The sequence below is a fragment of the Bufo bufo genome, chromosome 3 (genome assembly GCF_905171765.1).
Source record: "Bufo bufo chromosome 3, aBufBuf1.1, whole genome shotgun sequence".
Classification (NCBI taxonomy): Eukaryota; Metazoa; Chordata; class Amphibia; order Anura; family Bufonidae; genus Bufo; species Bufo bufo.
The window spans coordinates 703,359,175-703,386,958 of record NC_053391.1 but is presented as its reverse complement, the minus strand read 5'-3'; the positions used below and the strand labels follow the sequence as shown (position 1 = coordinate 703,386,958).

At 49.6% G+C, this 27,784-nt stretch overlaps 1 long non-coding RNA gene across 1 annotated transcript; it reads left to right on the top strand.

Moving 5' to 3' along the window:
• On the top strand, window positions 1-27,784 carry LOC120994244. The gene is made up of 4 exons (XR_005777367.1): window positions 1-11; window positions 9,880-10,002; window positions 13,855-13,861; window positions 27,771-27,784. It is a non-coding gene; the product is annotated as an uncharacterized LOC120994244 (long non-coding RNA).

Below are 27,784 nucleotides of genomic sequence, written 5' to 3'. Positions count from 1 at the left end.
ATCAATGTAAAGTCTGGACGGATCCGTTCAGGCTACTTTCACACTTAGAAATTTTTTTAAACTATAATGCAGACGGATCCGTTCTGAACGGATACAAACGTCTGCATTATAGGAGCGGATCCGTCTGAGCAGACATCAGATGGACCCGCTCCGAACGCTAGTGTGAAAGTAGCCTAACACTGTCCCTCACTTCAGCTGCTTTCTGTCCCTTCACTACTGAGAGCTGATGGGCGGTGCTACATGTGATCCAGCTTATATAGAGCCTGGGTCACATGATGCACCGGCCAATCACAGCCATGCCATTACTAGGCATGGCTGTGATGGCTTCTAAGGGTACATAGCTTAAAAGCTTGTTGATTGACTGCCCTGCAGCCTTTCAACAAGCTTTATTAAATGCCCGAACACCTAACTCGAATCCAAAATTTTCCGCCAAAGTTCGGGTCCGGGTACCAAAAATCGTAAAGTTCGGTTCGGACCTGAACTTTACAGTTCGGATTCGCTCAACACTATCTCCAATATCTCACAATAGAAATCGAATGCAAACCATTGACAGGCTGCTACTTGCATCAGAACGACAAATGCAACAGAGATCTCTCGTGACAGAGTATCACAAAGTCATCGTTTTTTAAAAGCTGATCATCTGGCACCACATATCTTGGGATGTGTCGAGCCAAGTATGAAGGTAATAAAGGACATGTAGATGATAAAGAACTTAATGTTGAGGCTGAGATGAGCCTGGACAAGAGCCGTGAATGGCCTGTGACTAATAGGTGCCCTTATGACCAGGACATTCATAAGGGACAAGTTACTGTCGGCTTATCAGAAGAACCGAGGACATGACTGAAGAGCTCCGTTTATCATAGGAGACATCTGCTGCATCCATCTGCTTATCATCTGCTCACATTTCGTTTTTTCAATACGCTCATCTGCAGAAGAATTTCTGAACCTCTAAAGTACAGACTGTAAAAATCCTTCAAACTTCCACGATGACATCCAGAGAAGATGCCAGCAGCCGTCAAAGAAAACATCACCAGATAACTTCGGGCAATAGAGCTAAATGACTGAGCAGATGATGAAATGTGGGGGAACCGACAGAAATGCCTCAGAAGAACAGAAGAGACCAGGAGATGAGAGCAGATGACAGGAGACGGGGAGCAATGACTTAGATCAGTGAGGACAAGTCCTAATAGACTGACGCGCCCGTCAGCTCAGCGTCTGTCATCTGCGATATGTATAAAGGGCTCGTAAGGGACTTTATACATGAGAGATAGAAAATACTGGGATCACACATGATAGCCGGCACCAGGCCCAATTATCTGCCACCATACGCAGGGCAATCATAAAAACCCGGATTTCTATAGCACCACCATATTCCGCAGCACTTTACAATTCAGAGGGTTCATGTATAAAACAAAAGATATCACAACGTAACCGGCTAATATACAACTGAGACACTAGGAGTGAGGGTCCCGCTCCCAAGAGCTTACAATCTATGAGGAAGTGGGGGTGACTGACTGATTTACACAGTGGTCCATCACCTGTGTACTAAATAGAGTTGTTCAGTGCATACTGTCAGAAGAAGGTGTTCCGTTCAGAATAAGGGGGGGGGGGGGAGGATAGGGGAAGAATCTATTCACTGAACACAATAAGCCTGAAATGAGTTTTTACGGCACATTTGAATCTAAGAAAGTTGGGAATTAATCAGATTTTCCGGGGAAGTGTGTTCCAGAGAGCAGGTGCATCTCAAGAAAAGTCTTAAAGATGGGAGTGAGAGGTTCGAATTATGGAGAGTGCCCCCATAAACAGCACAGAGCATAGAGTGCCCCCATAAACAGTACAAAGCATAGAGTGCCCCCATAAACAGTACAGAGCATAGAGTGCCCCCATAAACAGTACAGAGCATAGAGTGCCCCCATAAACAGTACAGAGCATAGAGTGCCCCCATAAACAGTACAGAGCATAGAGTGCCCCCATAAACAGTACAGAGCATAGAGTGCCCCCATAAACTGTACAGAGCATAGAGTGCCCCCATAAACTGTACAGAGCATAGAGTGCCCCCATAAACAGTACAAAGCATAGAGTGCCCCCATAAACAGTACAGAGCATAGAGTGCCCCCATAAACAGTACAGAGCATAGAGTGCCCCCATAAACAGTACAGAGCATAGAGTGCCCCCATAAACAGTACAGAGCATAGAGTGCCCCCATAAACAGTACAGAGCATAGAGTGCCCCCATAAACAGTACAGAGCATAGAGTGCCCCCATAAACAGTACAGAGCATAGAGTGCCCCCATAAACAGTTCATAACATAGAGTGCCCCCATAAACAGTTCATAACATAGAGTGCCCCCATAAACAGTACAGAACATAGAGTGCCCCCATAAACAGTACAGAACATAGAGTGCCCCCATAAACAGTACAGAACATAGAGTGCCCCCATAAACAGTTCATAACATAGAGTGCCCCCATAAACAGTACAGAGCATAGAGTGCCCCCATAAACTGTACAGAGCATAGAGTGCCCAATAAACAGCACAGAGCATAGAGTGCCCCCATAAACAGTACAGAGCATAGAGTGCCCCCATAAACAGTACAGAGCATAGAGTGCCCCCATAAACAGTACAGAGCATAGAGTGCCCCCATAAACAGTACAGAGCATAGAGTGCCCCCATAAACTGTACAGAGCATAGAGTGCCCCCATAAACAGTACAGAGCATAGAGTGCCCCCATAAACAGTACAGAACATAGAGTGCCCCCATAAACAGCACAAAGCATAGAGTGCCCCCATAAACAGTACAGAACATACGTGCCCCCATAAACAGTACAGAACATAGAGTTCCCCCATAAACAGTACAGATATAGCCCCCACTCCTCATATTTACCCAGCACCCAGTCATATGCCCACCACTGCCCACGCCCACCATGCTCCCCTCAGACCACCACTCAATACTCTGCCAACACCACAAGTGTCAAACAGAAGACGGATTTTAACCCTTCAGGGTGAGGTCAGGACCGGCATGAGGCCCAGCATGGTGCACAGACCATCTGCAGCTGCCAGCAGGCGTCAGTTTCCCAGCCACTTGTTTCTTGGAATAATAATTGAGTTTGAGCCTCAGGAAGATTTGTCTTCAGAAAGAATGAATAAAACCTTAATTTGTGTGAAAAGCTTGGGAGGGAGGAGGCGCGGAGGAGGCGCAGATGAGGCCTCGGTTACTATTCCCAGCAGAGAGCTCAGCAGGCAGATGGAATGAATGAGTAAATTATGGACTTCACAATGAAGAAGTAAAATAATCTGCCTAGAGCAGCGCCTTCATTACTGGAGACACTCACCGCACACGGGGCCGGGAGGCCAAGAGCTCCACATGGACTGGTGACAGAGAGGTGGAACAGGCCGTACATAAAACATGAAATATACCCATATTCAGGCTCAGAACTCTCCCCTGCCAGCCAAAGCCACCCCAAGTGGAGACTGAAGAGGAGAGAAGGTGGTCCGAAGATAGACTAAAGAGTCTGGAAAAGGAGATGGGTCTACAGAACAATAGAGAGGTCTAGAGATAGACAGAGGTCTCTGGAGGGGACAAAGGGATCTGGAGGGGACAGAGGTGTCTGGGGAGAGACAGAGGAGTCTTAAGGGGAGATAAGAGTCTGGAAGATGACAGGGGGGTTTGGAGTGGACTGAGGAGTCTGGAGGTGACAGAGAAGTCTAGAGGAAATGGGCCTGGAGGAGAGCGGTGTCTAGAGAAAGAGGAGTCTGGAGGCTGACAGAGGGGTCTGGTGGGTGACAGACGGTTTTGGAGGGTGACAGAGGGATCTCAAGGGTGACAGAGGGGTCTGGAGGGGAATAGAGGACTCTGGAAGAGTCAGAGGGGCCTGGAGGGGAGAGAAGAATCTGGAGGGACAGAGGAGACTGGAGGAAAACAGAAGGGTCTGAAGGATACAAGGAGGTCTGGAGGGGGACTGAGCAGTCTGAAGGGTGACAGAGGTCTCTGGATGTAGACTGAGGATTCTGGAGTGGAGGGAGGAGACTGAAGTGGAACTGACGGGTCTGGAGGAGACAGAAAGATCTGGAGGGAAACAGAAAAGTCTCAAGGAGACAATGAAGTTTGGAGGGGCGGAGAATTGTGGAAGAAGACAGAAAAGTCTTGAGGTGCACAGAGGAGTTTGGAGGAGACAGAGAAGTCTGAAGGTAATAGGAGTCTGGAGAAGGATAGAGGAGTCTGAAGGGGGACAGAGGGGCCTGGAGAGAATAATGGAGTCTGGAGGGGAAAAGAAGCCTCTGAAGGCGGTGGAGGGCTCTGGAGGAGACAGAGGGGTCTGGAGGGGGAAAAGAAGGGTGTGGAGGGCGACAGAGGGGTCTGGTGGGTGACAGAGTATTTTGTAGAATACAAGGAATCCGGAGGAGATAGAGGGATCTGGAGGTTGGCAGAGGGGTATGGGAGGGACAGAGGGGTCTGGAGGGGAACAGATAGGTCTGGAGGGGACAGAAGGGTCTGGAGGGGACAGAAGGGTCTGGAGGGGACAGAAGGGTCTGGAGGGGACAGAAGGGTCTGGAGGGGACAGAAGGGTCTGGAGGGGACAGAAGGGTCTGGAGGGGAAAAGGGGAGTTTGGAAGGTGGCAGAGGAGTCTGGTGGTTGACATAGGGATCTGAAGAAAACAGAGGTGTCTGGAGGGGGACAGAGGAGTATGGAGGGTGACAGAAGAGTCTTGGGGAAACAAAGTAGTTTGGAGGTAACAGAGGTGTTTGAAGGGAAACAGAGGAGTCTGGAGGGTGACAGAGGGGTCTTCGGAGGTGAGAGGAGTCTGTAGTCAGAATAGAGAGGTCTTGGGGGACAGAGGGGTCTGGAGGGAGGACAGAGAGGTCTTGGGGGACAGAGGTGTCTGGAGGGTGACAGAGGGTATTGGGGGACAGGGGAGTCTGGAGGGAGGACAGAGAGGTCTTGGGGGACAGAGTGGTCTGGAGGGAGGACAGAGAGGTCTTGGGGAGACAGAGGGGTCTGGAGGGTGACAGAGGGTATTGGGGGACAGGGGAGTCTGGAGGGAGGACAGAGAGGTCTTGGGGGACAGAGTGGTCTGGAGGGAGGACAGAGAGGTCTTGGGGAGACAGAGGGGTCTGGAGGGTGACAGAGGGGTCTTGGGGGGACAGAGGAGTCTGGAGGGACAGAGAGGTCTTGGGGGGACAGAGGGATCTGTAGGCAGGACAGAGAGGTATTGGGGGGACAGAGGAGTCTGGAGGGAGGACAGAGAGGTCTTGGGGGGACAGAGGTGTCTGGAGGGTGACAGAAAGGTCTTGGGGAGACAGAGTTGTCTGGAGGGAGGACAGAGAGGTCTTGGGAGAACAGAGGGGTCTTGAGGGAGGACAGAGAGGTCTTGGGGGGACAGAGGTTTCTGGAGGGTGACAGAGGGTATTGGGGGACAGGGGAGTCTGGAGGGAGGACAGAGAGGTCTTGGGGGACAGAGTGGTCTGGAGGGAGGACAGAGAGGTCTTGGGGAGACAGAGGGGTCTGGAGGGTGACAGAGGGGTCTTGGGGGGACAGAGGAGTCTGGAGGGACAGAGAGGTCTTGGGGGGACAGAGGGATCTGTAGGCAGGACAGAGAGGTATTGGGGGGACAGAGGAGTCTGGAGGGAGGACAGAGAGGTCTTGGGGGGACAGAGGTGTCTGGAGGGTGACAGAGGTCTTGGGGGGACAGAGGGGTCTTGGGAGGGTGACAGGGGTCTTGGGAGGGTGACAGAGGGGTCTTGGGAGGGTGACAGAGGGGTCTGTAGGGAGGACAGAGAGGTATTGGGGGACAGAGGGGTCTGGAGGGAGGACAGAGAGGTCTTGGGGGGACAGAGGTGTCTGGAGGGTGACAGAAAGGTCTTGGGGAGACAGAGTAGTCTGGAGGGAGGACAGAGAGGTCTTGGGAGAACAGAGGGGTCTGGAGGGGGACAGAGAGGCAGAGAGGTCTTGGTGGGACAGAGGTGTCTGGAGGGTGACAGATTGGTCTTGGGGAGACAGTAGTCTGGAGGGAGGACAGAGAGGTCTTGGGGGACAGAGGTGTCTGGAGGGTGACAGAAAGGTCTTGGGAAGACAGTAGTCTGGAGGAAGAACAAAGAGGTCTTGGGAGAACAGAGGGGTCTGGAGGGAGGACAGAGGTCTTGGGGAGACAGAGGGTCTGTAGGGAGGACAGAGAGGTGTTGGGGGACAGAGGGGTCTGGAGGGAGGACAGAGAGGTCTTGGGGGGACAGAGGTGTCTGGAGGGTGACAGAAAGGTCTTGGGAAGACAGAGTAGTCTGGAGGGAGAACAAAGAGGTCTTGGGGGAACAGAGGGGTCTGGAGGGAGGACAGAGAGGTCTTGGGGGGACATAAGGATCTGGAGGGTGACAGAGGGGTCTTTGGGGGATAGAGGAGTTTGGAGGCAGAACAGATAGGTCTTGGGGGAACAGAGCGGTCTGGAGGGAGTTCAGAGAGGTCTTGGGGGACATAAGGGTCAGGAGGGTGACAGAGGGGTCTTGGGGGGACAGAGGAGTCTGGGGGGACAGAGAGGTCTTGGGGGGACAGAGGGATCTGTAGGGAGGACAGAGAGGTATTGGGGGGACAGAGGGGTCTGGAGGGTGACAGAAAGGTCTTGGGGAGACAGAGTTGTCTGGAGGGAGGACAGAGAGGTCTTGGGAGAACAGAGGGGTCTTGAGGGAAGACAGAGAGGTCTTGAGGGGACAGAGCAGTCTGGAGGGAGGACAGAGAGGTCTTCGGGGACAGAGGTGTCTGGAGGGTGACAGAAAGGTCTTGGGGAGACAGAGTAGTCTGGAGGGAGAACAAAGAGGTCTTGGGGGAACAGAGCGGTCTGGAGGGAGTTCAGAGAGGTCTTGGGGGACATAAGGGTCAGGAGGGTGACAGAGGGGTCTTGGGGGGACAGAGGAGTCTGGGGGGACAGAGAGGTCTTGGGGGGACAGAGGGATCTGTAGGGAGGACAGAGAGGTATTGGGGGGACAGAGGGGTCTGGAGGGAGGACAGAGAGGTCTTGGGGGGACAGAGGTGTCTGGAGGGAGGACAGAGAGGTCTTGGGGGGACAGAGTTGTCTGGAGGGAGGACAGAGAGGTCTTGGGAGAACAGAGGGGTCTTGAGGGAAGACAGAGAGGTCTTGGGGGGACAGAGCAGTCTGGAGGGAGGACAGAGAGGTCTTCGGGGACAGAGGTGTCTGGAGGGTGACAGAAAGGTCTTGGGGAGACAGAGTAGTCTGGAGGGAGAACAAAGAGGTCTTGGGGGGACATAAGGATCTGGAGGGTGACAGAAGGGTCTTGGGGGACAGATTGGTTTGGAAGAGAGGTTTTTGGGGGACAGAGGGGTCTGGAGGGAGAACATAGAGGTCTTGGGGGACAGAGGGGTCTGGAGGGAGGACAGGGAGGTCTTAGGGGGACAGAGGGGTCTGGTGGGTGACAGATGGGTCTTGGGGGGACAGAGGAGTCTGGAGGAAGGATAGAGAGGTCTTGGGGGGACAGAGGGATCTGGAGGAGACATAGAGGTCTGGCGGGGGACAGAAGAATCTAGAGGAGACAAAGGAATTTGAAGGGGGCAGAGGAGTATTAGGAGACAGAGGAACCTGGAGGTGGACAGAAGAGTCTGAGTGTAATCGATGTGTCAGAAAGGGAAAGAGGCGTTTGGAGGAGACAAAGAAGTCTAGGGGTGATAGGAGTCAGGAGGGGATAGAAGATTCTGGAGTGAGGACAGAGAGGTATTGGGGGGACAGAGGGGTCTGTAGGGAGGACAGAGAGGTATTGGGGGACAGAGGGGTCTGGAGGAAGGACAGAGAGGTCTTGGGGGACAGAGTGGTCTGGAGGGAGGACAGAGAGGTCTTGGGGAGACAGGTGTCTGGAGGGTGACAGAGGGTATTGGGGGACAGGGTAGTCTGGAGGGAGAACAGATAGGTCTTTAAGGGAACAGAGGGGTCTGGGGGAGGACAGAGGTGTCCGGAGGGTGACAGAGTGGTCTTGGGGAGACAGAGTAGTCTGGAGGGAGGACAGACAGGTCTTGGGGGACAGAGGTGTCTGGAGGGTGACAGAAAGGTCTTGGGAAGATAGTAGTCTGGAGGAAGAACAAAGAGGTCTTGGGAGAACAGAGGGGTCTGGAGGGAGGACAGAGAGGTGTTGGGGGGACAGAGGGGTCTGGAGGGAGGACAGAGAGGTGTTGGGGGGACAGAGGGGTCTGGAGGGAGGACAGAGAGGTCTTGGGGGGACAGAGGTGTCTGGAGGGTGACAGAAAGGTCTTGGGGAGACAGTAGTCTGGAGGGAGAACAAAGGGGTCTTGGGGGAACAGAGGGGTCTGGAGGGAGGACAGAGAGGTCTTGGGGGGACATAAGGATCTGGAGGGTGACAGAGGGGTCTTTGGGGGATAGAGGAGTTTGGAGGTAGAACAGATAGGTCTTGGGGGAACAGAGCGGTCTGGAGGGAGTTCAGAGAGGTCTTGGGGGACATAAGGGTCTGGAGGGTGACAGAAGGGTCTTGGGGGGACAGAGGAGTCTGGAGGGACAGAGGTCTTGGGGGGACAGAGGGGTCTGGAGGGAGGACAGAGAGGTCTTGGGGGGACAGAGGGGTCTGGAGGGAGGACAGAGAGGTCTAGGGGAGACAGAGTTGTCTGGAGGGAGGACAGAGAGGTCTTGGGAGAACAGAGGGGTCTGGAGGGAGAACATAGAGGTCTTGGGGGACAGAGGGGTCTGGAGGGAGGACAGGGAGGTCTTAGGGGGACAGAGGGGTCTGGAGGGTGACAGATGGGTCTTGGGGGGACAGAGGAGTCTGGAGGAAGGATAGAGAGGTCTTGGGGGGACAGAGGGATCTGGAGGGAACAGAAGGATCTGGAGGAGACAGAGGTCTGGCGGGGGACAGAAGAATCTAGAGGAGACAAAGGAATTTGAAGGGGCAGAGGAGTATTAGGAGACAGAGGAACCTGGAAGTGGACAGAAGAGTCTGAGTGTAATCGATGTGTCAGAAAGGGAAAGAGACGTTTGGAGGAGACAAAGAAGTCTAGGGGTGATAGGAGTCAGGAGGGGATAGAAGATTCTGGAGCGGGCAGAGGGTAGCAGAGCTCCGCCACCCCCTACACATCACACAAGCATTTACCTAACACTTACTATATATAACATGGCGGGTTTAAAGGGTTTTTCCAACCTTTTAATACTGATGTCAGCATCTGATCATTGGGAGTCTGACACCCGGGACCCCGGGTGATCAGCTTCTCACTGTTTTCCTTAGCCTTTCCTTCAAGTGAACGGGGCTGAGTGCAAACACCAAGCATGGCCACTATACAATGTGCACTACACAGGTCAAGGAGCATTGTATGTGCACAGTAGAGAGGTCTGTGAGCAGTTACATGTCTGCTCATTCTCTGACTGATTGTGCGGTAGGTGCAGCTCGAGAACAGTCTTAAAGATAGGAGAGAGTGGCTTGAATTATGGAGGATGTTAATCTTAGATCACTAGAAGAACTGAGAGCACGAGTGGGTGGTAGATAGAAATGAGGGAGGAGATGTTCGGAGGTGCAGCACTGTGCCGGATGGTCAACCAGTGAAGTGACAACTACAGGCTAGAGGCATCAGTGTAGTGACTGGCACAGGCTAGAGGCATCAGAGTAGTGACTGGCACAGGCTAGAGGCATCAGTGTAGTGACTGGCACAGGCTGGAGGCATCGGTATAGTGACTGGCACAGGCTAAAGGCATCAGTGTAGTGACTGGCACAGGCTAGACCCATCAGTGTAGTGACTGGCACAGACTAGAGGCATCAGTGTAGTGAGTGGCACAGGCTAGTGGCATCAGTGTAGTGACTGGCACAGGCTAGAGGCATCAGTGTAGTGAGTGGCACAGGATAGAGGCATCGATTTAGTGACTCGCACAGGCTAGAGTCATCAGTGTAGTAAGTAGCACAGAGTGGAGGCATCAGTGTAGTGACTGGCACAGGCTAGAGGCATCAGTGTAGTAAGTAGCACAGAGTGGAGGCATCAGTGTAGTGACTGGCACAGGCTAGAGGCATCAGTGTAGTGACTGGCATAGGATAGAGACATCGGTTTAGTGACTCACAGGCTAGAGGCATCAGTGTAGTGACTGGCACAGGTTGAAGGCATCAGTGTAGTGACTGGCACAGGCTGAAGGCATCAGTGTAGTGACTGGCACCGGATAGAGGCATCGGTTTAGTGACTGGCACCGGATAGAGGCATCGGTTTAGTGACTGGCACAGGCTAGAGACATCAGTGTAGTGACTGGCACAGGCTAGAGGCATCAGTGTAGTGACTGGCACAGGCTAGAGGCATCAGTGTAGTGACTGGCACAGGCTAGAGGCATCAGTGTAGTGACTGGCACAGGCTAGAGGCATCAGTGTAGTGACTGGCACAGGCTAGAGGCATCAGTGTAGTGACTGGCACAGGCTAGAGGCATCAGTGTAGTGACTGGCACGGATAGAGGCATCGGTTTAGTGACTGGCACAGGCTAGAGACATCAGTGTAGTGACTGGCACAGGCTGAAGGCATCAGTGTAGTGACTGGCACAGGCTGGAGGCATCAGTGTAATGACTGTAGATGAGTCTGGCCATGGCAATTAGGACGGACTAATTAGTGGCAATTAGGACGGACTTACAGTAGTCAAGACGAGAATGAATCAAAGCAACACCGAGAGTTTTGGCCGTTTCCACCATGAGAAAAGGGTGGATTCTAGAGAGGTTCTTGAGGTGTAGATGACAAGAGCGTGCAAGTGATTGAACATGAGAAGCAAAGGAAAGATCTGAGTCAACTATGACCCCAAGACCGTGGCCGTGCTGCCCAGGAATTATGATAGTGCTGCAGATCGAAATAGAAATATCAAGTTTAGGTGAGTTAGTAGATGGGGGAAACACAAGAAATTCCATTTTTGAGAGGTTCAATTTGATATATATAGAGGACATAATGTTAGAGACAGCTTGCAGACAGTCACTGGAGTTCTGTAGTACAGGGGATGAAGTTGGGTGTCATCGGCATAGAAATGGTACTGAAAACCAAATCTACTATTAATATGTGCGATGGAGGCTGTGTAGAGAGAAGAGTAGAGGACCTAGGACTGAACTCAGAAGAACCTCAATATAATGAGGAAGAGGAGAAGAAGTAGGGCCAGCGAATGATACACCAAAGGGGCAGCCGGAGATATAGGAAGTGAACCAGGAAAGAGCAGTGTCCTTAAGACCATGTTGAGGAGGAGTTTATGGTCTACCATATCAAAAGCTGCAGAGAGATCCAGAAGAAGCAGTAGAGAATAGTTGCCATTCCTTTTTGCTGTCAGGAGATCAGACACTTTGGTAAGGGCAGTTTCTATACCGTGGAGAAGACAAAGTCAGACTGTAAGCGGTCAAGAGGAGAGTTTTCTAAACGGTAACTTATTAAGCAAGAGTAGACGAGACATCCCATGAGTTTAGAGATGAAGGGGAGGTTAGAAACAGGTCGGTAGTTAGCAGCACAGGTCGGGTCAAGAGATGATATTTTTAGTAGTGGGGTTAAAACAGAATGTTTGAAAGAGGACGAAAAGATATCTTAAATATTGTAGTTAGGTGAGAGCTGACATCCAGGGACTGGAGTAGGTCTGAAGGTTGTGTGTCTAGAAGAGAGAAGCCTGGAGACTGCTTCTGATATAGGGTGAAATGAGTAAAGAGAACAGGAGGAAGCGAGGGAGGGAGAAGGATCGAAGCTGTTACCAATCTCATCTCTGAAGTTAGTGGGCAGGTCTTCAGCGCAGAGGCTATGCACTTTAGGGCTTAGAGGGGAGTACAAAGAGTCGTTTTGGGTTATTTGAGAGTGAGGAGAGAGGTAATGTAGTTCTGCTTGTTAATGTGGAGGGCCGAGCTATGGGTATGAAGCATAAATTTATAATGAAGAAAACCTGCAGATATTCGTGACTTTTTTCCATAAGCGTTCAAAACATCTCAAGCGCTGGTGTGTACCAGGGTTGCCGTGTTCTGTGACGGGAAAGTCAGATTGTAGTTAGCGCTGCTTCATCCAGGGCGATTTTTAGGGTATGTTTGTATCGACAGCTAGATGTGAACGAGAGAGGGAAGATATTGGATCTGGAACTTAAAGACAGGGAGGAGCAATAACATGTCATGACTCTTCCCCTTTCCACAAACACACTGAAGACACTGCTACCGACAGTTGACTTAGGAGATAATCCAGTATCTGCTCCACTAACAGATTTAATAATGTCTTATATGCAGATTCTGGAAAATGCTTTCTCTAGTGTAAAACACAGGTTGTCAACCTACTATGAGGTCATTCTGGACATGCCCTGTCCCAGATTTGGGCCTACAGTCATATTTGTGTCCACACAGAGGGTTAGAACAGCACTCTCTGGATTGTAAAAAACACATTGCACATCAACACTTGAACTGTGCAGGAAAGGCGGTCCGATTTCTGTGTATTGCTGGTAGAAAAATGTCATTATTGCTTTTGCTACAATGCAACGCGCTTGACACAGACGAATATGATGCACTGAAAAAAATGTACAATAATTGCTCTGCAGCTGATTCCTATTTGGATGCTGGCAATAAGCCTATGTAGAAACTTCAGGTTTGGAGAAAACATTGCTGTCCTTGTGTTCCAGGCACAGTGGCCTCAGCTCCTCACTCCCTGGCTGACAGCTTCTGCTTGTCCCTATTCTACATATTTCTTCATTCTAGCCTTTCCCTTCACGCTCCCTGGCAGTAGAATACAAGCTTGATTGCCATTTCACTCTCCCTTACTCCCAAAGATGGTTTTCCTGGCAGACACTGTAAGACCCATCCACACTTATTCACTGCCTGGCACAGAACGACGTTCTGCTCGGGCACCTCCTTGGCTGCAGCACTGATTGGCTCATCCAGGCTGTCTGTCGGCCTGGAAGTTAATTAGTGCAAGCCCTCCCCCCACTTCTCATAGTCATGTGAGACCCTTCTTCTCCCTCATTCTCATTTCTGCCGACATGTGCACTAAAATAACGCTGCTATTTTAATGGATTCATCCAAAGCCAACCATAAAAGCTTTGTGGACACAATTTGTAACAAACCCGGTTTTCTATGTACCGGTTCACTCATTCTTATTCAATATATAACAATACAATTTGCAGATACCTCCTTACTCTTCAGTACTGCACATTTTACATGTAGTGACTGTGCTGATGGCCTCAGTAATTTAAAATGCTGCATCGACACATATCTGTACATCCATATGATGGTTACTTCACCCAGTATGAAGGTATATTTCAGTGGCGCCGGACTGTATTCTGTTCAAATCGGTTTGGGGTGGCCCCTAAGGCTAAGTTGGGTCCCCACGTGTTGCTGCTCTCCGGTAAGATGTGGTGCACCCCAATGGGAAATAAGTCCAGAGAGTCAGGGTCTGCAGTAACCAAGGGGCTTCTTTACTGGAGGAATTCAGGTGCAAAAATATAGAGTATAGGGCCGGCTTCTCCAGTCTCCTCCCTGAGACGAGGCATAGGGCCGGCTTCTCCAGTCTCCTCCCTGAGACGAGGCATAGGGCTGACTTCTCCAGTCTCCTTCCTGAGACGAGGCATAGGGCTGGCTTCTCCAGTCTCCTCCCTGAGACATCGCATAGGACTGGCTTCTCCAGTCTCCTCCCTGAGACGAGGCATAGGGCTGGCTTCTCCAGTCTCCTCCCTGAGACGAGGCATAGGGCTGGCTTCTCCGGTCTCCTCCCTGAGACGAAGCATAGGGCTGGTGTCACGAACCAGCGGGTGTGAACCCACTGTGCCACGTGTCCTACCTCCTCTAAGGGCGTTGTCTAAGTGAACCCCTGGATCTTCATAGTACCGCTGATGGTGGGCATAGACTTTCCCGAGAGGAACACCAGGTCGCTATCTCTTGAGGAGGATAGGCACATGAGGCAGCTGGTCCAGGTGGAGAAGGAGGTACCTGAGAAAGGTACCAGAGGTTCAGGCATTGTCAGCAGGCTGAGTCGTTACCAGGAGCAACAGTGTAGGACTGAAGGATGAGGCAGAGGAAAAGTCAGACAGGCAATAGGTCAGGGCAGGTGGCACAGGTACAGGTCAGGCAATCCCGGTTGGCAACAGGAGAGTCAAGGCAAGCAGACAAGGATCAAACAGGTAGCAGAATCCAAGAATACAAGTACGAGTCAGGAACACAGGAATACAAGCGGATATCAGGAACCTTAGCAGGACACAAGGACCTTGACACTGAGGCATCTGGGATGGGGGCTGAGCCACTTATATATGTGCAGGAGGGCTACGATTGGTTGGCGAGGTCACATGATCCAACCCATAAAAAACAAGAAGTTACACGCGCCGGCCCTTAAGGAAATGCTGCAGGAAACAAGCAGAAAGCACCATGTGGCCATGGCTGAAAAGAAACACTGGCAGCAGATCACAGCTGAACACGGTGCCCGGGACCGCGGCAGTAAGCAGGGGAACAGTGGTGCACAGCAGCCGTTGTTACATCTGGCATCTCCAGTCTCCTCCCTAGGACGAGGCATAGCACTGGCTTCTCCAGTCTCCTCCCTAAGACAAGGCATAGGGTCAGCTTCTCCAGTCTCCTCCCTGAGACGAGGCATAGGGCTGGCTTCTCCATTCTCCTCCCTGAGACAAGGCATAGGGCTGGCTTCTCCAGTCTCCTCCCTAGGACGAGGCATAGCACTGGCTTCTCCAGTCTCCTCCCTAAGACAAGGCGTAGGGTCAGCTTTTCCAGTCTCCTCCCTGAGATGAGGCATAGGGCTGGCTTCTCCAGTCTCCTCCCTGAGACAAGGCATAGGGCTGGCTTCTCCAGTCTCCTCCCTAGCAGAAGAAGAGTTTGATGCTGAGGAAAGGCCTGAGCTAGCTGTCCCTCTCTCTATAAGACAGCTGGCTTCTTGGACAAAGGCTGGTCACCAAGGGTCATTAAGACTGTTCCCTTCTTGTGTTCACTCATGGAGTCTGGCAGAGTCTCTCTCGCTCAGCACTGGTCCCTATCCGCAGAAAACTGACTGCTCTCTTCATATACACTTTCTAGCTAAACTAAAACCTTCTCATGGGACGATTGAAGTGGAGAAGCATTGCTATAATTATAGTCCGTCATAGGCTTGTATAGTATTTCAATGCAAGTCTATGGGACCTTCTAAGCAGTCATAAACAAGTCTTCAGATATAAACGACAGAGCTACACCAGACAGAAGGTCCATGTGTCTGTTTTCTCCCTCGTAAACTTTGCCTAGGTAGAATGTCATAAAGTCTCTCACTATTGGCTGTCTGTGTATTAACCCTTTCCACAGTGCAGCTATAGTGTAATAACAGTGCAAATGAGCAGGATATATTACAATAAACATAGAAATGCAGTTAAACAATATGAAACAGTATACGTGCACACAGCCGGATACATTGTAGTGAAAGTTAACTCTTCAAAGTTCAATAAAGTAGAGAGCATAGTAGCAATCGTGGCACATGTCCATAGTCCAAAATACCCTTTCTCCAGGGCATTACAATTGTGTTCTTAGTGGTTGCAGTCTCTTAAAAGGCACATCAAGTATAAGTTGTTATGTAGAGGTACTATTGTGTTAACTATTTACAGTCCATAACACTAGTGCTAGTCCCATGGAGGACCTCCCTGATACATGGACCCTTTAGGCGTCAGCTGTCTAGCTCCGGCTCCCCAATCACTTGCAGTTGTTATACTGTCCTCATACACGTTAGCACAGTGTGTAATCTGACATGTATCTAAACCTTCTCTGTCTTGATAAGAAGAGAAAACTGTACTGCTTTAACTTTCTCTTTAATGATAGTAGATTAAAAATCTGAGTTAGCGGTCTGGCATTTATGATAGCCGATACTTCCGCCATGAAGGTAGTCAGGCTTTTATGAGTCAGCTTTGAAGATCCTTCTTGTAAGAAGATTGAGTTGAGGATTCTCCGTGCGATGCCTATCATCCTCTCCCAAGCACCTCCCATGTGTGAAGAGTGTGGTGGGTTGAAGGTCCAAGTGCATCCTCATTTACTGAGGTATCTTTCTATGTTGTTAATGTCCAAGTTGGAAGAGAGTTGTAGTTCTCTTGCTGCTCCGACAAAGTTTTTGCCTCAGTCAGAACGAATGTGTTTGACAGGTCCTCTAATGGCAATGAAACGTCAGAAAGCATTAATGAAACATGAAGTATCGCAGAAGACACAAATTTTTTGTGTCTCAACCTTGGTAGTGGGTACAGAAACATATGGGCGAGCTATGTGAAGATCAGATAAAGCTGTAAGGGAATTCTTCCAGGCCATCCACGTGGTTCTTTCCTTCATGGGAAGGGGAGTGTCCCAGTTTGACCCTTCTCTTGTGATGCCTCTTAACATAGCTTTACCTTCGATGAGTATAGGAGCTGCAAATCCCAGTGGGTCATATAAACTGCTTATGGCCGACAGTACTCCTCTGCGAGTAAACGGTTTTTCTTCAGTATCAGCTTTTATGTCCCAGAGTAGGCCAAGGCTCCGTTGCATCGGAGGTGAGTCAAAGCCTAGGTCTAAATTATTTAAGTCTTCTGAATGGTACTGAGAAGGAAAGGCTTCCATCAATTTCTGGCTGTTAGAAGCGATCTTGTGTAGCCTCAGGTTAGACAGAGAGAGCATCTCCTGATTACAGTCTCATCTGAGGGCATCGATTTCAGATAGTCATCCACATAGACGTCCTTCTCTACAAAGAGTCTGACATCAGCTCCGTACTTTTCTTCTACTTTCTGAGCTGCGCGTCTTAATCCATAGATGGCAACTGCAGGAGAAGGAATATTGCTGAAGATGTGAACTTTCATATGATACTCTGTAACATCTTTAGAAGGATCGTTGTACTTGAACTATAGAAATCTCAAGAAATTTCTATGTTCTTTCTTAACTAGGAAGCAATGGAACATCTGTTGGATATTAGCAGTGAATGCAATGGAGTCTTTGTGAAAACGGAGAAGCACTCCTATGAGCTTGTTGTCGTTCAATGATATCCCTTCATACTTAGCACTTGAGTCAAACACTACTCTGATCTGACCTGGCTTTTTCGGGTGATACACACCAAACATGGGCAGGTACAAGCGCTCTTCTGAGTCTCGAAGTGTGTGTGCTAACTCTGCATGACCGTTCCAGAATATCTTTTCCATAAAGGTAAAGAAGTGATCTCTTATCTCAGGTTTACTTCGTAGGCTGTGCCTGAGACAGACAAATCGTTTGAAAACTTGTTCTCTATTGTTGGGTAAGCGTTGTCTTTGAGGCTTAAAGGGTAGAGGTGCAACCCAGCTTTTTGTCTCGTCCTGCACCATTCCCTGCTCCATTATATCTAGGAACAGTCTATCTTCGGATGACATTGCTATACGATTGTACTCTTTAGTCTTGCGGAAGACTGTGGATCCCAGGTGGGCTTGATTGCCATCCCAGATAAAGTCATAGAAGGCAGGACCTGCAAGAGCACCTGATGAAGTGCTTTGAGGCAGTTCCTTAATGAAGAAGTGATTTTCGCATGGTTGGAGAAGAGATGGATGTCCATTCTCAAGTGTACTGGTAAGCATGCTGTTGACAGTTGGTTTGTGTACACCTCCCAAACAGACTTCTCCTACAATGACCCATCCTAGGTCAAGTCTCTGGGCATATGGAGCGTTGTGAGGTCCATTGATCTGCTGTCTAACCTTGTGGACCTGTAGGATATCCCTCCCGAGGAGTAAGACGATATGAGCTTCAGGATGAAGGTTCGGGATCAGGTGTCCTATACGCTTCAGGTGAGGCTGATGAGCTGCTACTTCTGGCATGGGTATCTCTGACCTGTTTTCAGGAATCTGGTTACATTCCAGTAGAGTTGGTAAAGGCAGACGCACTTGACCATCGCTGGACTCAACTATCTAGCCGCTTGCCCTCCTTCCGGCTGTTTCCACAGTACCAGCACAAGTTCTTAGAGAGTAGGGGGCACCAGGTCCTCTGATGTCGAAGCTATCAAAGAAGGCATACTTCGCTAACGACTTGTTACTTTGATCATCTAGAATTGCATACACTTGGATGGCTTTGCCTCGGTCGTCTGCTGGGTAAACCCTCACTAGGGAGATTTTAGAACAGGATCTGCCTCCTCTGAGGTCTCTGCAAACCTCTGTACATTTAGGAGTAACTGCCAAAGTGTCAGTATTTGTGTCCTTTCGCTTCCCGCTATGCTCTTGGGTTTTGGGTGAAGCCCACGTGGTGGCCCAGGGTGTAGAGCTGTGTTATGATGTGTGCTGTCACATTCGGCACACTTTGCACTAACCTCACAGTCCCTGGCGAAGTGCGAAGTTGAAGAGCAGCATTTAAAACAGATGTTCTCCTTGAGGAAGGTCTTGCGGTCTTCCAATGACTTTTCCCTGAAGGTTCTGCACTTGAGTAGGGAATGAGGCTTCCTGTGTAAGGGACACTGATTGGGTAATTGGGTTTGTCTCCTCCTTGATAGGAGCTGAACTCTTTATGGACTGAACCTGTGTAAGAAACGTTAATTTTGTGGACCTCCACCGTTGGCCTACGAAGTTTACTGACTGAGGTGGTGGCACATGACATCATGAAATCAAAGCTAGGATCATTTCTGATTTTTGCTTGTTCAGAGACAAAATCTACAAACACATTAAATGGAGGAAATGGTACATTGTAAGTCTGTTTATACCGAGAACCATACATGACCCACTTCTCTTGTAGGTTGTATGGGAGCTTCTGAACTATAGGAGTTACACCTCTTGCAGTGTCAAGGAATGTCAATCCCACCAGATCTCCGTCTGCCTTTGCTACACTCAGCTCCATTATTAAGTCACTTAACTCTCTAAGCTTTGCATAGCCTTTGTTCGCTATCTTAGGAAAGTCCTAAATTCTCTAAAATAAGGCGCTTTCTATGACCTCTGCTGCACCATAAACCTTATTAAGTCTATCCCAGACCCTTTTTAGACCAGACCCTGTTTATGTCTTGAGGTGACCATTAAAGTACTTTTGATATTGCGGAATGCTGCCGGAACCATCTTCTTTTATCTACGCATACTACAAGGCCTGATGGATCAAGGGCCTACGGTGAGGCTGCTGCATTGAAACGTACGCATTATCGTGAGACCGCACAGTGCTGCTTTTACCCTACCACTTGCATCAATTCTTGATCCGAGAGGCGTGCACTAGGGAGTTGGACGCAGTGGTGATTTTCATCATGGAGGGTCCCCCAGGTCCAAGTAAGAATACGGAGACCTCGCTAAGACATATGTATGTATATACCGATGAGGACATACAGCGACCGATTAATGTAGATGGATGTGATGTGGCCTTTTTGAGCTCCCCCTCCGTTGATATCCTAAAACGTAAAGTGGAGCAAGACTTCAAAAGATTGAATACTATGGAACTTCACCTTATCACTCTAAGAGAATATTATAAGCAACAAAGGATACCAAGGGGGCTTAGATCTAATCTTCGCCCAAATTTATTTCCTACTAATGGTGACTTTTGTAAAGCCTTTGAAGCAATTAATAATCAATATTCTTTTGAGTTAATGTTATTAAACATAGACTTTTTACAGAAAGAGGTTGATAACCTGAAGAAAACTACAGCCGAGTTGGAAATCCAGATGTGGAACACATCAAGAGAGATAAGTGGCATAGGGATTTAGATGACTACCAGTCTGGTAAAATATACAACTGGCAGTCATCTCAACCCCAAAGGTTTAACAGACGCAGGCGTGGTAAACAATTTGACCAAGGTAAATTTGGTTTCAGCACCGGTGAATCTGATTCCGCTGATGAGTCAGGTGCGTCCATTTTTTTAGGCCCAAGCAGAAAAAGAGGGGAGGGCGATATAGAAGGGGTGGTAGGAAACACCATAGATCCAACAAAAACCCTCCCTCCAATACCTATAGAGGCCTCCACTCATACACAGATGAGAATAACGAGACGCGGACAGCGGAAATGATGAACCTTGTAGTGAATATCTCCTCCTCCCAGCTTGACACTGCACAGATTAATGTGCTCAGCCGGGGCTTGACTTTTTGCCCCACAACATCACGGGACTGGTTCGAATTTGAACTCGACCTTCAGAGGTTCTTTAGGCGCCTGAGATTGAAAGCCTTTTTTTCAGTTAGAAATAATGATGTATTAGCCACACAATCTGGTGTGCCCACCAATATCTTGTCTTGCAAAAACTTGGAATTACGTAATAAAAGTCATTTTGTGCCGCCGCAGAATAATCATGTGGTTAAAACATATATTGGATTTGTCAGGAAACGGATTGACCAATTGAGAGCCGAGGGTACCCATAAGTTCAAACACAACCTGTCTCAAGATGAAAGACGGGCTATCCTTGAGCTGGAACAGAACAAATTATTGACGATCAAACCCGCTGACAAGGGGGGAGCTGTGGTCGTGATGGATACCTGCAAATATGTTGATGAGATCAAAAGACAGGTAGGAGATGGTAATGTCTATGAGATGCTGACCAAGGATCCCAAATGGGACATAGCGGATATCATAGGGGTGTTATTGGATGAGGCTCTGAGCCAAGGTATCATTGATGATGAGCTAGATAGCTTTTTGCGTGTGAGCCATCCGATCACCCCTGTGATATACGTATTACCAAAGATCCACAAAAGTCTTGTGGATCCCCCTGGCCGACCCATTGTGTCGGGCAGGGGATCCATCTTTAATCCTGTATCCATCTTTCTAGATAAGGTGTTGCGGATCCACGCGACCACGGCTCCCTCCTATGTCAGGGATACTGGCCATTTCCTGACAAAGTTGAGATCACTTGATTTACCGGCGGAGTTTTTACTCGTCAGTTTTGATGTTGTATCCCTGTATACATCCATTGATCACTCTTACGGTCTTAATGTCGTCGATGTGGCCCTGGCCGGCACAGAACTCTCCCCTGGGGCTCGCCGGCTGGTCCTCGCCCTCCTGGAGGTGGTCCTGAGGAGGAATTATTTCCTCTTCGGGGACACCTTCTACCAGCAAAAGCGTGGTGTGGCGATGGGGTCCAATGTGGCCCCCACCTACGCAAACATCTTCATGGCGGAGGTCGAGGATCGGCTGGTGTATCGCTCCATCTTTTTTGAGAGAGTTCTGTGCTGGTGGCGCTACATCGACGACATTTTCTTAATCTGGACGGGTACTGCATCCGAGTTGGATGATTTTCATGCACACCTGAATTCTGGGGTCCAGGACCTGCAGTTCACCGTGATGCATTCTGCCCGTGAGCTGCAGTTCCTGGACGTCCGAATTCAGGTGTGTGATGGAAAGATCTGTACTGATCTTTTCCAAAAACCCACGGATAGGAATACCTTGTTAATGTATGACAGTAGTCATCCTCAGAATATGGTAGACTCCCTACCATGGAGTCAATTACTTAGGGTACGGCGCATTGTATCTGATGACACCCTCTTTGGATTTAGAGTGGATGAAATGTGTAATAAGTTCAGTAAGAGAGGATACCCCATCAAACTGCTTAATCGGACCAAACAAAAGATTATATCTATGGAACGCTGTCCCACCTCTTTGAGGAAACCACAGAAGCAGGAGACCCCCCGGATTCCTTTTGTCTCCATCTTTGGATGTGATAGCGGCAACATTGCCACCATCCTAAGACAGGAATGGCAGATCCTGCAGAAAGGATTGCCTGCAGTCACCGAATTTTCAGTTCCCCCAATGATGGCATACAAACGGAGTCCTAATCTACGTGACAGAATAGTGAAGGCGGACATAGGGGGTAAGGATAGTGAGAGACAGAAAAGGTTGGCACCACTGAGGAGTGGTAATTTCCCTTGCCTTTCCTGTTGCAACTGCGGTGGCATCATGAAAGGTGACGGCTTTACACACCCATACAGTGGTAAACGGTTTAAGATAAAAGGTCACTATACATGTAGATCCACTGATGTGGTGTACATGATACAGTGCCCATGTAGTTTGATCTACGTGGGGGAGACCACGATGGAATTGAGGGAAAGAATTAATAAACATAAAAGCACAATAAGAACAGGTGCACTCGACAAACCGGTTGCAAAACATTTTATTGAATGCAAACATTCCATAAATCAATTGAGATTTCGGGCGATCGATAGCGTAGGATACTTGAGAAGGGGGGGGCGACAGGAAGGGAATCCTGAGGAAAAAGGAACTTAAATGGATCCATACCCTCAGGTCCCTACAACCCTTTGGCCTCAATATAGAATTCAATGTCGCATCCATTGGTTGATATTGGTCACTGTTTTGTCCTTTAGGTATAGGGACATCATGTTTTTTTTAAAAATATATATGTAGCACACACCGGGGGATTTATCCCAAATCCATATTGCAATGATTTAGTTTGTTGTTTCTTTATATATAGGAAATATATGTATGATACACCACCCACAGATCCTCTGTGTGTGGTTAATGTTTGCTGTATCTGTTCTGGTATATGAGATTTCCATCACGGACACGTGTGGTGGTATGTGTAATCTATAATGCTGCTGTTTGCTGTTTTTGCAATCGCGCTGATGGACATGTGTCCTACAGTATGATTGATCAGAAGCATCGCATATATATCTGCTTGATGTAAATATAAATTGCATTACTTAGTAGCATAAGAAGTTGCGTTGCCGAGGCGTCATCGTTACCAGGATACCGGCGCTTGCGCTGTGCTGTTATTGGCTGTGGGCCCCATGTGATTCATGAAGCGGACGCATAGATATGCGCATGGAAAGGAAGTTCACAAGGTGGACGCACGGCCAGTGACGTCAGCGGTTACCTACGGTAGCTGATTGGCTGAAGACACGTGCGCCGCCGGTTACTATGGTGACGAATGACACTTCCGGCTATGCAAATGGATTGAGGCACGGCTGCGCACTACACATGCGGGAACGCCGTGGCGAACATCACGATTGAGACTGATGTATCACCAGATGTAAACTAGTATGTACACATATGTCTTCTATTATGCATTGATTTGGATTGATGATGTAATGGGGCGTGTATTTTATGTGGGGGGGATATATATGTGCCTATTATCATGAATGTTATTAGGCTTGACAAAGACTGCGCTTCAGTCGAAACGTTGCTGTTTATGTCTTGAGGTGACCATTAAAGTACTTTTGATATTGCGGAATGCTGCCGGAACCATCTTCTTTTATCTACCCTTTTTAGACCAATGTCTGGATAATTTACATTGATGTCTCTAATCCTTCTAACGTGTTCGGTGGACTCACTTCCCAGCCATTTTACCAGGAGATCCAGTTCCTCACTACATGACAGATCTAAGTCTCTGGTGGCATTTTGGAAGGAAGCTCGCCAAGCTCTATAGTTCTCAGCGCGGTCGCTGAACTTTACAAGTCCCTTGGTGACCAGCTCGCGTAGAGCAAGGAACCTGGCAAAGTCCATTGTGGCTTGATTAGCGCTGGAAGCGGCTGGTGGTGTGTTGTCAGAGTGAATGTGTGGTGCACGGCCATACCTGTTGGAAGTCTCTGGTTTAATGTGGTCTGTGTCATACCGTTCTGAAGCGAAGGGCATCTCTCTTAGCAGGGGCGGATTTCTGATTCTCTGTTCTGGAGAGAAGTTGTTGCAGCCGGCTTCACTCTGATGTGTATTCTCTAGTTTGCTGCAAGGAGACACATAGTCGACTTTCTGATGATCCGAATAAGCAGGTTGGCTTGGCTTGTCAACAAACCGCTTTGTATTAAGCTGTGGATCTGGGTCGTCGTCTGACTTGGAATGTTGATAGACGTATTGTAAGGTACGTTGTTCTGGATCTTGGTATTCAACTTCTGCCTGGACAATGCTGCGATGACTCTTGGTTTCTAGATGTTCCGTGGCTTCTAGAAATTCTGTTTCTGCTATGGCAGCTGCTGTCTCTTATCTGTGAATCTGGCTTTTACCTTTGCGACTTCTGCTTTTGCGCGGGCAATGGCGGCAGCTTCTCTGATCGATGTCCTGTTAGAGCCACTTATCTGAGACCTTGTCTTGACTGAAGATGCTCGACTATTAGACATGTTGTGACTGTTAGGAGACTGCTGCGATATCCGTGTGCAGGCTCTGTGTGGATAATGGCGGCTCTGTCTAGTCTGATATTCGGTGTGACTGTTAGGAGACTGCTGTGATATCCGTGTGCAGGCTCTGTGTGGATAATGGCGGGCTCTGTCTAGTCTGATATTGGGTGTGACTGTTAGGAGACTGCTGCGATATCCGTGTGCAGGCTCTGCGTGGATAATGGCGGCTCTGTCTAGTCTGATATTGAGTCTGACTGTTAGGAGACTGCTGCGATATCCGTGTGCAGGCTCTGCGTGGATAATGGCGGCTCTGTCTAGTCTGATATCCGGTGTGACTGTTAGGAGACTGCTGTGATATCCGTGTGCAGGCTCTGTGTGGATAATGGCGGGCTCTGTCTAGTCTGATATTGGGTGTGACTGTTAGGAGACTGCTGCGATATCCGTGTGCAGGCTCTGCGTGGATAATGGCGGCTCTGTCTAGTCTGATATTGGGTGTGACTGTTAGGAGACTGCTGCGATATCCGTGTGCAGGCTCTGCGTGGATAATGGCGGCTCTGTCTGGTCTGATATCCGGTGTGACTGTTAGGAGACTGCTGCCATATCCGTGTGCAGGCTCTGCGTGGATAATGGCGGCTCTGTCTAGTCTGATATTGGGTGTGACTGTTAGGAGACTGCTGCCATATCCGTGTGCAGGCTCTGTGTGGATAATGGCGGGCTCTGTCTAGTCTGATATTGGGTGTGACTGTTAGGAGACTGCTGTGATATCCGTGTGCAGGCTCTGCGTGGATAATGGCGGGCTCTGTCTAGTCTGATATTGAGTCTGACTGTTAGGAGACTGCTGCGATATCCGTGTGCAGGCTCTGCGTGGATAATGGCGGCTCTGTCTAGTCTGATATTGGGTGTGACTGTTAGGAGACTGCTGTGATATCCGTGTGCAGGCTCTGCGTGGATAATGGCGGGCTCTGTCTAGTCTGATATTGGGTGTGACTGTTAGGAGACTGCTGCGATATCCGTGTGCAGGCTCTGCGTGGATAATGGCGGCTCTGTCTAGTCTGATATCCGGTGTGACTGTTAGGAGACTGCTGCGATATCCGTGTGCAGGCTCTGCGTGGATAATGGCGGCTCTGTCTAGTCTGATATTGAGTCTGACTGTTAGGAGACTGCTGCGATATCCGTGTGCAGGCTCTGCGTGGATAATGGCGGGCTCTGTCTAGTCTGATATCCGGTGTGACTGTTAGGAGACTGCTGCGATATCCGTGTGCAGGCTCTGCGTGGATAATGGCGGCTCTGTCTAGTCTGATATTGGGTGTGACTGTTAGGAGACTGCTGCGATATCCGTGTGCAGGCTCTGCGTGGATAATGGCGGCTCTGTCTAGTCTGATATCTGGTGTGACTGTTAGGAGACTGCTGCGATATCCGTGTGCAGGCTCTGCGTGGATAATGGCGGCTCTGTCTAGTCTGATATCCGGTGTGACTGTTAGGAGACTGCTGTGATATCCGTGTGCAGGCTCTGCGTGGATAATGGCGGCTCTGTCTAGTCTGATATTGGGTGTGACTGTTAGGAGACTGCTGCGATATCCGTGTGCAGGCTCTGCGTGGATAATGGCGGCTCTGTCTAGTCTGATATTGGGTGTGACTGTTAGGAGACTGCTGTGATATCCGTGTGCAGGCTCTGCGTGGATAATGGCGGGCTCTGTCTAGTCTGATATTGGGTGTGACTGTTAGGAGACTGCTGCGATATCCGTGTGCAGGCTCTGCGTGGATAATGGCGGGCTCTGTCTAGTCTGATATTGGGTGTGACTGTTAGGAGACTGCTGCGATATCCGTGTGCAGGCTCTGCGTGGATAATGGCGGCTCTGTCTAGTCTGATATTGGGTGTGACTGTTAGGAGACTGCTGCGATATCCGTGTGCAGGCTCTGCGTGGATAATGGCGGCTCTGTCTAGTCTGATATTGGGTGTGACTGTTAGGAGACTGCTGCGATATCCGTGTGCAGGCTCTGCGTGGATAATGGCGGCTCTGTCTAGTCTGATATTGAGTCTGACTGTTAGGAGACTGCTGCGATATCCGTGTGCAGGCTCTGCGTGGATAATGGCGGCTCTGTCTAGTCTGATATCTGGTGTGACTGTTAGGAGACTGCTGCGATATCCGTGTGCAGGCTCTGCGTGGATAATGGCGGCTCTGTCTAGTCTGATATCCGGTGTGACTGTTAGGAGACTGCTGTGATATCCGTGTGCAGGCTCTGCGTGGATAATGGCGGCTCTGTCTAGTCTGATATCGGGTGTGACTGTTAGGAGACTGCTGCGATATCCGTGTGCAGGCTCTGCGTGCATAATGGCGGGCTCTGTCTAGTCTGATATTGGGTGTGACTGTTAGGAGACTGCTGCGATATCCGTGTGCAGGCTCTGCGTGGATAATGGCGGCTCTGTCTAGTCTGATATCCGGTGTGACTGTTAGGAGACTGCTGCGATATCCGTGTGCAGGCTCTGCGTGGATAATGGCGGGCTCTGTCTAGTCTGATATTGGGTGTGACTGTTAGGAGACTGCTGTGATATCCGTGTGCAGGCTCTGCGTGGATAATGGCGGGCTCTGTCTAGTCTGATATCCGGTGTGACTGTTAGGAGACTGCTGCGATATCCGTGTGCAGGCTCTGCGTGGATAATGGCGGCTCTGTCTAGTCTGATATTGGGTGTGACTGTTAGGAGACTGCTGCGATATCCGTGTGCAGGCTCTGCGTGGATAATGGCGGGCTCTGTCTAGTCTGATATTGGGTGTGACTGTTAGGAGACTGCTGCGATATCCGTGTGCAGGCTCTGCGTGGATAATGGCGGCTCTGTCTAGTCTGATATCGGGTGTGACTGTTAGGAGACTGCTGCGATATCCGTGTGCAGGCTCTGCGTGGATAATGGCGGCTCTGTCTAGTCTGATATTGGGTGTGACTGTTAGGAGACTGCTGCGATATCCGTGTGCAGGCTCTGCGTGCATAATGGCGGGCTCTGTCTAGTCTGATATTGGGTGTGACTGTTAGGAGACTGCTGCGATATCCGTGTGCAGGCTCTGCGTGGATAATGGCGGCTCTGTCTAGTCTGATATCCGGTGTGACTGTTAGGAGACTGCTGCGATATCCGTGTGCAGGCTCTGCGTGGATAATGGCGGGCTCTGTCTAGTCTGATATTGGGTGTGACTGTTAGGAGACTGCTGTGATATCCGTGTGCAGGCTCTGCGTGGATAATGGCGGGCTCTGTCTAGTCTGATATCCGGTGTGACTGTTAGGAGACTGCTGCGATATCCGTGTGCAGGCTCTGCGTGGATAATGGCGGCTCTGTCTAGTCTGATATTGGGTGTGACTGTTAGGAGACTGCTGCGATATCCGTGTGCAGGCTCTGCGTGGATAATGGCGGGCTCTGTCTAGTCTGATATTGGGTGTGACTGTTAGGAGACTGCTGCGATATCCGTGTGCAGGCTCTGCGTGGATAATGGCGGCTCTGTCTAGTCTGATATTGGGTGTGACTGTTAGGAGACTGCTGCGATATCCGTGTGCAGGCTCTGCGTGGATAATGGCGGCTCTGTCTAGTCTGATATTGGGTGTGACTGTTAGGAGACTGCTGCGATATCCGTGTGCAGGCTCTGCGTGGATAATGGCGGCTCTGTCTAGTCTGATATTGGGTGTGACTGTTAGGAGACTGCTGCGATATCCGTGTGCAGGCTCTGCGTGGATAATGGCGGCTCTGTCTAGTCTGATCTTTTGAGCTTGTTCCCAGCAGTCGTCTCACTGTCCTCATACACGTTAGCACGCTGTGTAATCTGACATGTAGCTAAACCTGTACGGCTTTAACTTTCTCTTCATTGATAGTAGATTGACAGGAAAGATGAAACTA